At 43.1% G+C, this 11,165-nt stretch overlaps 2 non-coding genes across 2 annotated transcripts; both read right to left on the minus strand.

Moving 5' to 3' along the window:
- Window positions 1–4,429: 4,429 nt before the first annotated feature.
- LOC131007374 (small nucleolar RNA R71) lies at window positions 4,430–4,536 on the minus strand. Its single transcript, XR_009096076.1, has one exon. It is a non-coding gene; the product is annotated as a small nucleolar RNA R71 (small nucleolar RNA).
- A 5,749-nt stretch (window positions 4,537–10,285) lies between these two features.
- Window positions 10,286–10,392, minus strand: LOC131007375 (small nucleolar RNA R71). The gene has a single exon (XR_009096077.1). It is a non-coding gene; the product is annotated as a small nucleolar RNA R71 (small nucleolar RNA).
- Between the last annotated feature and the right edge of the window lie 773 nt (window positions 10,393–11,165).

Genomic DNA, 11,165 nt, shown 5'->3' on the forward strand with positions numbered 1-11,165 from the left:
GATGGTGATGTACTGCGACAACATCAGTGCAATAAACATTTCAAAGAATCCGGTCCAACACTCACGAACCAAGCACATCGATATTCGACACCACTTTATTCGCGATTTAGTGGAACAAGAGGTAATTAAGTTAGAGTATGTTCCAACCGAGAACCAAATTGCGGATATTTTTACTAAACCTTTGGATTTTGAGAGATTCACCATGTTGAGAAGGTCTCTTGGCCTTTGCCTTCGAAACTAATGAAAAAGGAAGTGTTTGTTGCATCCGTTTCAAAAGAAATATTCTTAGATGCAACTGTTTTTTTTTGTCTGTGTGATGCTCTATGTTGTTTCAGCACGTTCTTCTTCACTAACTCAGTTTGTGTGTATAATATATATAAAGCACAGAAAAAGCCAAAGTAGTTTGGGGGGCACGGCGTTCGCTGCGACGATGCTACCTTACAAAATGGCCATCCTCGATTGCTTTCACAAATTTAGACTAGGGGCACGGCGTTCGCTGCGACGATGTTCTCTATGTCAATAAAAATGAGTGAATTTTACTTGGTGCTGTGCTTATAAGTGCGAAATAAAGTCTAACTGAGTTATGTGTTAGGGGATGTTGTTATAACAGAAGGCAGAACATTAGATAAAATAATTCGGGAAAAATGGGAAGTTTGTTTTCAGTTCCGATTTTCATGGGATTCTCTCTATCCGCAGGTTCTGTAGTTTGTTCCGCATATCTTGGTCTTGATGTGAACATATCTCTTTCTTAATCTCCTTCTAACCCTAATTTTCGAATTTAATGGTGAAGATTTTCGAAAGATTTGGTTTGTTGAGTTTTTGGCTTTGATTTCTTTAGTATTTATTCTCTGCATGCAAATCAAATCATCACCATTCTTCATCATTACACTGTGTTTTTCGAGAGAGACTCTTTGTTTTCTTTGCCTTGCACTTAGTCTTTTTTTGTGCTCTCATAATGTCTAACCCAAATACTATTGAGCTCATTAGACAGATTCTTTCAAATCCCCAATTTCAAGCAGCCCTAGCCACCATCTCAGTGCCGGAAAATCAGGCTGTTCCACCGTTGCCGTCCCTGCCTGCTCCGATGACAACTCCAGAAACAGCAAGCAGACAAGCTCCACCACCGGTGTCTCAAACGCCGGAAGTCTCAAAAGCGGTGCTGAATCCGGCGCCCATTTCTACAATCGAGCATTCTGCCGATTCACCGGTCGAAAAGCCGGCGAAGCAAGGGGAACCTGAAAAACCCTCGATTAAACGCAAGAAGAAGGGGGCCGAAACTTCTAGGCCCAAGCTCAAGGCGGTACGGAGGTCAAATCGAATCCCCACTCAACCTAGGGTTTCAAAACCCGGACCCCCGAAGATGGTGTTACTCGACGAATCAGAAGACGACGCACCTCCAGCCAAGCAAGCACGGACATCTGGGCCGACGGTAGAAACCTCCACTGCTGATGAAGAATCTGCTGCTCCAACAGAGGAGACCGCAGAACCCACAGCCCCTTCTCCGGCGCAATCCCTTGATACTCTGCTCAACGAGGCTGAAGCAGAGGTAGCAGCGGAGAATCCTTCTGACGACGACACACTTCTCACTGAGGTGCTAACAAAGCTCAAGCGAAAAGCCATTCGTGAAGGAAAAAGGAAGGCTACCACCTCGGCTGTGCCCCCAACACCTGAGGCCACAGAGTCGGAGGAAGAAGACATGGACGTCGAAGACGAAGAGCCCGAAGGCTCAGACATGGAGGCCGACAAAGCTTACCAGCCCTTCTTCTACACTGCGGATGCGGCAAAGTCTTGGCAAAATGTCAAGAAGATGGAGTGTTACAGTGAGCGGAACATCGAGCAAGACTCATTTAAGGTGCTCAATCTGGTGGAATTCTTCAAATCTCGCCATCTGTTCAAGTCCGTGACGGAGGTAGAGCCGTTTGTTAAAGCAGTGGTGCAGCTGGTTTATAGCAACCTGACAGCCGATTTCGGAAACCCAAAGTCCAGGAAGTACGGGAAAGCTTTTTACAGAAACACGGTCTTTAATTTGACGCCTTCGGTCATCAATGGAATTCTTGGCACGCCGGATGTGAAGCCCACAGCAGTAAAGAACATGGACAAAGTGGCCTCAGTCATCACTGGTGGGAAAGTGCGGAAATGGTTAAAGCCGATGAAATCATCCACCTTGTCCTATCTGTATTCTGCCTTGTTCAAAATCATGACCATGAACTGGATCGTGTCAACTGACAAACATGGTTTTCGTACCTCAATTCCACATGTTTTGTTGTCATTTCCCTTCATGTTTTGCTTGTGAATGCTTGTTTGTGCCCGAATATTTAGTATTTATGAAGTTTTGATTGCTTGGTATAGTTTTTGAGTATTTTCAGGGCAAATCAAGAGTTGATTGGAGAATTGTGAGAGCATAGGATTGAAGTACGTCTCGAGAGGAATCCATGAGCGTGAACGGCGCCCGAATCGGAGCTCGGACGAGGGAGAACGGGGCCGACAAAGTCAGCCGCGCACAGAGGCCGCGGCCGCGGTCACGCGTCGTGGGGAATGTATCGCCCGCGGTCACCACCCGCGGCCGCGGGGTGGGACCGCGGGCTAAGTGCTCAAGTCCAGGGATGTCCCGCGGTCACCACCCGCGGCCGCGGGCTGGGACCGCGGGTCCACCCACGGTCACCACCCGCGGCCGCGGGGCGGGACCGCGGGTTCCCTGGGTTTCGCCCACGTTTGAGCACCACGGGCGCGGGCCGTGACCGCGGGAAAAGAGCGGAGTCGCGTTTTTGAGCCCTTAAACCCCATTTTCCCCCTTTTTCTCTCATTATTCTTCTTCTTCTCCATCACTCATCTTCCCCAACACTCCACACACTAAACCCTAGCCTCCAACAACACACCCATCTACCATTGAAGACCATTGAAGAGAAGAGAAGGAAGAAGAAGCTCATAAATAGGATTTGTCATTTCTTACTCTCTATTTCATTATGTACACCTTTAACTTTGATTTATTGTGTTTGAACATGTTAGGCTAAATTTCTCTTTGATTTGGGGATTAGGCTAGATGATTATTGTAATGGATTGATTATTTATGCTCAATATAAATCTTGTTTGTTCATTTGCACATTATCTTTTCAAACCCTTGATTTATTTCTTGTATGGATTGTTGGCCACATTCTATGCATTTCTAATTTGTACTTTGAATCGGGAGAGGATAATTGCAATAGATAAGGTGTTTGAAACATATCAATTCGATAACCGGGAGGTTGAGAGTTGGGTGAGAGTATGTCGATCTTTGTGTGCTTTTGGGAGTTATAGGTTAGAAGTTGACCGGGGACGGCAATTATGACCCGTAATCTACCGTTCTAGTCGTCCGGGAGGGGGCTAGAACTAGTTGGGAGATCACTCTAGATAATTAGGATTGTCAAGATTAATATTGAGCTATAATTGAAGTCTTTTGCTTAATTATCGATGCCTAGTCCCTAAATCGCCTTAATCATCTTATTTATCCACTTTGCTTATTTGATTTTTATTTGTCTTTGCACTTGTTAAGTATTTAGTTAGATAATCAAACCAATCACTCAATCGTTTAGTCTAAATAGTCGAGTAAAATGAATTAGGATAATCACTAGATTGAACTACTAATCCTTGTGGGATACGACCTTGCTTCCATATATTACAATTACCCGTATACTTGCGGCGTGGTGAAAATATTAGTGAACAAGTTTTTGGCGCCGTTGCCGGGGATTAGTTTAGTTTCTTTGCTTGTGATATTTTGCTTCATTGTGCTTAACTACTTTAGACATTTTACTTGCTTTAATTTTTGTTTTCTATTTTAAGATTGTGATTTGACTCTTTGTTCTTGTTGGTTGATAGGTAGTGTATGAATACAAGGTCTAAAGGTGCACCTCTTATACCTATAGACCTTGAGGTTGAAGCTTTTTGCCGACACAACAAAGCAAGAACAAGAAGAGATAGAGAGTTGGAGGAAGCTATGGCGGAAAATTTCGATTTAATCCGTCAACTCCAAAGGCAATTGGAGGACATGCAAGGGCAAATCAATGAGCAAGAGGCTCAAAGGAATGCACCACCACCACCACCTATTAGCAATATGTTCCAACCCGTGGTCCAACAAGTGGGAGTGCATGCCCCGAGAATCAATGCCAATAATTTTGAGCTCAAGCCGGCCCTCATCAACATGGTGCAACAAAATCAATTCGCCGGTCTTTCTCAAGATGACCCGAATGGACATCTCGGCAATTTCTTGGAGATATGCGATACTATCAAGATAAATGGAGTTCCGGAGGATGCCATTCGACTCCGACTCTTTCCCTTCTCACTAAGGGGCATGGCCAAGACATGGTATCAATCTTTAGAGATTGGTTCCATCACTACATGGGAGAAAATGGCTCAAAGGTTCCTTATCAAGTTCTTCCCTCCAAGTAAGACAATGAAGATGAAGAAGGACATTGTCCAATTTCATCAATTCGATGGAGAGACCTTCTATGAAGCTTGGGAGAGATTCAAAGAGATGATAAGGAAGTGTCCCAACCATGGTTTGGATCAAAACACCATTATTTGCTCATTCTATACCGGGTGTAGTGGTGAGATGCAAAGAGACATGAATGCATCGGCCAATGGAGCATTGTTGGAGAAGAGCCACGAGGAGGCCACCCACATCATAGAAAACTTGGCCGCCAATAGCTACCAATTTCCGGGGGAGAGGACTATTTTGAAGAAGGTGGCGGCTACAACAAGCTCGGATCCGATAGCTCTTTTGACAGCTCAATTGACCGCCATGAATAACAAGATTGATGCTATGTCAATATCAAGGGTAGAGCCCGTGGTTGAAGAACAAACTAGCTTCGAGGATGTGAACTACATCAACAACAACAACAACCGAGGCCAAGGGAATTTCCGGCCTTCACATCAAGGTGGTTATCAAGGCCAAGGGCAAGGGCAATACAATCAAGGATTTCAAACAAATCGCCACCCAAATCTTGCCTATGGTAATCCCAATAACTTCTTGCAACCACCGCCCGGATTTGCGGTGAGTGATGGCATGATCAAGGAAGAGAAGAAGCTCAACCTTGAAGAGATCTTAATGAAATTCATGACGGCCACTCAAGCCCACATGACAAGAACCGACGAAAGGTTAGAGGCTCAAGCAACCCAATTGAAAATGCTTGAGATGAAAGTGGGACAAATTGCTGAATCCTTAAGCAACCAACATCAAAAGGGGCAATTTCCGAGTAACACCGTTGTGAATCCAAAAGAACATTGCAAGGCTATCACTATAAGAAGTGGGAAGATACTTGAAGAGTCCAAGATACCTCCGGAAGTCAAGAACAATGATGAGAACATTTCCTCAAAAATGCAAGGCGATAAGGAGAAGGAGAAAGATGTGTACAAGGCACCACCACCTTATTGCCCACCAATTCCATTCCCTCAAAGACTTCAAAAGAAAAATGTGGAGAGTGAGTTCTCTAAATTCCTTGAGATATTTCGGAAAGTACACATCAACATCCCCCTTGTTGAAGCTTTGCAACAAATGCCCAAGTATGCAAAATTTCTCAAGGAAGTTCTATCCAAGAAGAAGAAATTAGAAGAATTTGAGACGGTCAACCTCACCGAAGAATGTTGTGCCATTCTTCAAAAGAAGCTACCCATCAAGATCAAGGATCCCGGGAGCTTTACTATCCCATGTGATGTTGGAAATGGTCGTTTTGGAAAGGCCTTGTGTGATTTGGGAGCAAGCATAAATTTGATGCCTCTCTCCATCTTCAACAAGCTTGAAATAGGAACCATTAAGCCAACCACGATTGCTTTGCAAATGGCGGACCGTTCCGTTTCATATCCAAAAGGGATAGTGGAGGATGTCTTGGTGAGGGTTGACAAATTCATTTTTCCGGTGGATTTTGTGGTGTTGGATATGGTTGAGGACAAGGATGTACCTCTGATCCTTGGACGTCCATTCTTGGCGACGGGGAGGGCTCTAATTGATGTTGCAAAGGGCAAGCTCACATTGAGAGTGAATGATGAGAGTGTTACCTTCTCAATCCACAAAGCTCCCAAGCACAAAGATGGGGAAGAAAGAATGAGAGTGGAGGAATGCAAATTGATGCAAGTGATTGAACCTTGCATCAACATGAAAGAAAAATTGAAGGGAGAAAGGAAAGAGGAGGAAGCCCAAGGCTTGGAGTTGAAGCTTCTCCCCACACACTTGAAGTATGCATTCTTTGGTGAGAATGAGATACATCCAATGGGGCAAGACCGTGTACTCCAACTCAAAGAGTTAGATGAGTATCACGCATTTGAGAAGTCAAGCCTCTACAAGGAGAGGATAACAAGTGCTAATGACGAAATGATGCAAAAACGGGAGTTTGCACCCGATGATGAAGTCCTTCTCCTCACCTTCCGTCAATCACTACCTCCGGAAAAGCCAAGATCAAAATGGACGGGTCCTTTCAAAATCAACAAGGTTTTCAACAATGGAGCAATTGAATTGAGAAAGAAGGATGAAAGAACCTTTGTGGTTGAGAAGGAAAGAATCAAGGCATTTTTGCCCTTGAAACCAAAAGTTGAAGTGTTCGTTGGAACCACCCCCGAGCCATAACACCATCATGGAGACGTCTAGCTCATGACGTTAAACTAAGCGCTAGTTGGGAGGCACCCCAACAAGGTACCCTTTAATTTTTGTATGGTTTATTTTTTTTTTTTTTTATATGTTAGTTTTTTTTGTGAGTCCGAGACAACTTCTCCTTCTCTTTTCTTCCAAACTCATTTTCACTTTGTGTGAAATAAGTTTGGGGGGAGGGGAGAGATGGATTAGTTGTCTCATCTATCTTAAGCTTTACTTGTTTTTGTTTGTTTTAGTATTGTTGTCTTGTTTTTGTTATTGTTGAATAAATGAAAGCTTGAGAGTTAGTTGGGTTGATATTTTTGTTTTTTGTTTTGCTTGGGATAATTGTATCAAACTTTGTGATGCTGATTGAATGTCATTGGGCTTATGATATGAATCGTTTTTTGGAAAAATTGTGTGTATCACTTGTGGATTATGCATGAAAAGTTTGAACTTGTGACAAGTGAGCTAAATGTTGTACCTCCAAGAACTTGAAAAAGAAAATGAGCTTGTGAGAATTGAGCCTTTGATTGTCATACATTTACAATCTCATTTTATTCTTGAGTGTAAATCATTTGAGCATGTGTGTTGATCTCTAGAACTTGCCATGAGTCCTCTCTTGAAAATAAAAGTAGATGTGTTGTTAATATTGAAGTGATTTAAGGCCATCTTTGTTAGCCACTTAACTCAAATTGTGTCCAAATTCTCATATGATCCTAGTTTACCCCTTTTGTGCCTTGTAGCCTTTCTTTGAATAACCAATAATAAAGGGGTAGAACCTAGAGTGTTGGTGGTTGCTTTGATGAAGAAAAGTTTGGGAAATGATTGAAAGTGCTTATCAAGCTTTGATTAAGTGAAAATCACTAGTCTCCTATGAGCTCAAAATGAAAAAGAAATGAAAATGAATGTGAATAAAAGAGCATAAAGGGGAGTGATTTGCCTTTTGAATCATGGCCATGATAGATATCACTAAGGATGAAATGCAGGGATTGTGGTTTATGTTTGATAAGAGAAATAGTGAAGTCGATTTGTTCATTATGATTATTTGATCGTGGGATGAGTCACTTTGCCTAAAAATTACTCACCTTACCAAAGAACCCTCATTACAACCCAAGGAAAGCCCTTTTTGATCTTTATTTATAACACATTGAAGTATAAAGAGTTAGGATAAATGGCAAGCTTATGGTAGATTGCATGCATTGTTTCAAGTTGAGTGCAAACACGTCCATTCTAAACACTTGAGAGTTGAGTGCACCATTGAAACATCCACCTTTGTGAGGATTCAAGCTTGGAGGCTCTAATGTTGAACTCTTTGACACTTGTGATTTCTTGAAATGCACATCTACTTGTGATACTCATGTGAAAAAAAAAAAATTGTTGAAGCCTTTGAAATGACACCAATTCATGCTTACATGTTTGTTTACTTTTATTTCTCTTCTCTTCGTCGTTTGGGGACAAACAACACTTTAAGTTTGGGGGGTTGACAAACATGGTTTTCGTACCTCAATTCCACATGTTTTGTTGTCATTTCCCTTCATGTTTTGCTTGTGAATGCTTGTTTGTGCCCGAATATTTAGTATTTATGAAGTTTTGATTGCTTGGTATAGTTTTTGAGTATTTTCAGGGCAAATCAAGAGTTGATTGGAGAATTGTGAGAGCATAGGATTGAAGTACGTCTCGAGAGGAATCCATGAGCGTGAACGGCGCCCGAATCGGAGCTCGGACGAGGGAGAACGGGGCCGACAAAGTCAGCCGCGCACAGAGGCCGCGGCCGCGGTCACGCGTCGTGGGGAATGTATCGCCCGCGGTCACCACCCGCGGCCGCGGGGTGGGACCGCGGGCTAAGTGCTCAAGTCCAGGGATGTCCCGCGGTCACCACCCGCGGCCGCGGGCTGGGACCGCGGGTCCACCCACGGTCACCACCCGCGGCCGCGGGGCGGGACCGCGGGTTCCCTGGGTTTCGCCCACGTTTGAGCACCACGGGCGCGGGCCGTGACCGCGGGAAAAGAGCGGAGTCGCGTTTTTGAGCCCTTAAACCCCATTTTCCCCCTTTTTCTCTCATTATTCTTCTTCTTCTCCATCACTCATCTTCCCCAACACTCCACACACTAAACCCTAGCCTCCAACAACACACCCATCTACCATTGAAGACCATTGAAGAGAAGAGAAGGAAGAAGAAGCTCATAAATAGGATTTGTCATTTCTTACTCTCTATTTCATTATGTACACCTTTAACTTTGATTTATTGTGTTTGAACATGTTAGGCTAAATTTCTCTTTGATTTGGGGATTAGGCTAGATGATTATTGTAATGGATTGATTATTTATGCTCAATATAAATCTTGTTTGTTCATTTGCACATTATCTTTTCAAACCCTTGATTTATTTCTTGTATGGATTGTTGGCCACATTCTATGCATTTCTAATTTGTACTTTGAATCGGGAGAGGATAATTGCAATAGATAAGGTGTTTGAAACATATCAATTCGATAACCGGGAGGTTGAGAGTTGGGTGAGAGTATGTCGATCTTTGTGTGCTTTTGGGAGTTATAGGTTAGAAGTTGACCGGGGACGGCAATTATGACCCGTAATCTACCGTTCTAGTCGTCCGGGAGGGGGCTAGAACTAGTTGGGAGATCACTCTAGATAATTAGGATTGTCAAGATTAATATTGAGCTATAATTGAAGTCTTTTGCTTAATTATCGATGCCTAGTCCCTAAATCGCCTTAATCATCTTATTTATCCACTTTGCTTATTTGATTTTTATTTGTCTTTGCACTTGTTAAGTATTTAGTTAGATAATCAAACCAATCACTCAATCGTTTAGTCTAAATAGTCGAGTAAAATGAATTAGGATAATCACTAGATTGAACTACTAATCCTTGTGGGATACGACCTTGCTTCCATATATTACAATTACCCGTATACTTGCGGCGTGGTGAAAATATTAGTGAACAAGTTTTTGGCGCCGTTGCCGGGGATTAGTTTAGTTTCTTTGCTTGTGATATTTTGCTTCATTGTGCTTAACTACTTTAGACATTTTACTTGCTTTAATTTTTGTTTTCTATTTTAAGATTGTGATTTGACTCTTTGTTCTTGTTGGTTGATAGGTAGTGTATGAATACAAGGTCTAAAGGTGCACCTCTTATACCTATAGACCTTGAGGTTGAAGCTTTTTGCCGACACAACAAAGCAAGAACAAGAAGAGATAGAGAGTTGGAGGAAGCTATGGCGGAAAATTTCGATTTAATCCGTCAACTCCAAAGGCAATTGGAGGACATGCAAGGGCAAATCAATGAGCAAGAGGCTCAAAGGAATGCACCACCACCACCACCTATTAGCAATATGTTCCAACCCGTGGTCCAACAAGTGGGAGTGCATGCCCCGAGAATCAATGCCAATAATTTTGAGCTCAAGCCGGCCCTCATCAACATGGTGCAACAAAATCAATTCGCCGGTCTTTCTCAAGATGACCCGAATGGACATCTCGGCAATTTCTTGGAGATATGCGATACTATCAAGATAAATGGAGTTCCGGAGGATGCCATTCGACTCCGACTCTTTCCCTTCTCACTAAGGGGCATGGCCAAGACATGGTATCAATCTTTAGAGATTGGTTCCATCACTACATGGGAGAAAATGGCTCAAAGGTTCCTTATCAAGTTCTTCCCTCCAAGTAAGACAATGAAGATGAAGAAGGACATTGTCCAATTTCATCAATTCGATGGAGAGACCTTCTATGAAGCTTGGGAGAGATTCAAAGAGATGATAAGGAAGTGTCCCAACCATGGTTTGGATCAAAACACCATTATTTGCTCATTCTATACCGGGTGTAGTGGTGAGATGCAAAGAGACATGAATGCATCGGCCAATGGAGCATTGTTGGAGAAGAGCCACGAGGAGGCCACCCACATCATAGAAAACTTGGCCGCCAATAGCTACCAATTTCCGGGGGAGAGGACTATTTTGAAGAAGGTGGCGGCTACAACAAGCTCGGATCCGATAGCTCTTTTGACAGCTCAATTGACCGCCATGAATAACAAGATTGATGCTATGTCAATATCAAGGGTAGAGCCCGTGGTTGAAGAACAAACTAGCTTCGAGGATGTGAACTACATCAACAACAACAACAACCGAGGCCAAGGGAATTTCCGGCCTTCACATCAAGGTGGTTATCAAGGCCAAGGGCAAGGGCAATACAATCAAGGATTTCAAACAAATCGCCACCCAAATCTTGCCTATGGTAATCCCAATAACTTCTTGCAACCACCGCCCGGATTTGCGGTGAGTGATGGCATGATCAAGGAAGAGAAGAAGCTCAACCTTGAAGAGATCTTAATGAAATTCATGACGGCCACTCAAGCCCACATGACAAGAACCGACGAAAGGTTAGAGGCTCAAGCAACCCAATTGAAAATGCTTGAGATGAAAGTGGGACAAATTGCTGAATCCTTAAGCAACCAACATCAAAAGGGGCAATTTCCGAGTAACACCGTTGTGAATCCAAAAGAACATTGCAAGGCTATCACTATAAGAAGTGGGAAGATACTTGAAGAGTCCAAGATAC

This window comes from Salvia miltiorrhiza, chromosome 1, assembly GCF_028751815.1.
Source record: "Salvia miltiorrhiza cultivar Shanhuang (shh) chromosome 1, IMPLAD_Smil_shh, whole genome shotgun sequence".
Classification (NCBI taxonomy): Eukaryota; Viridiplantae; Streptophyta; class Magnoliopsida; order Lamiales; family Lamiaceae; genus Salvia; species Salvia miltiorrhiza.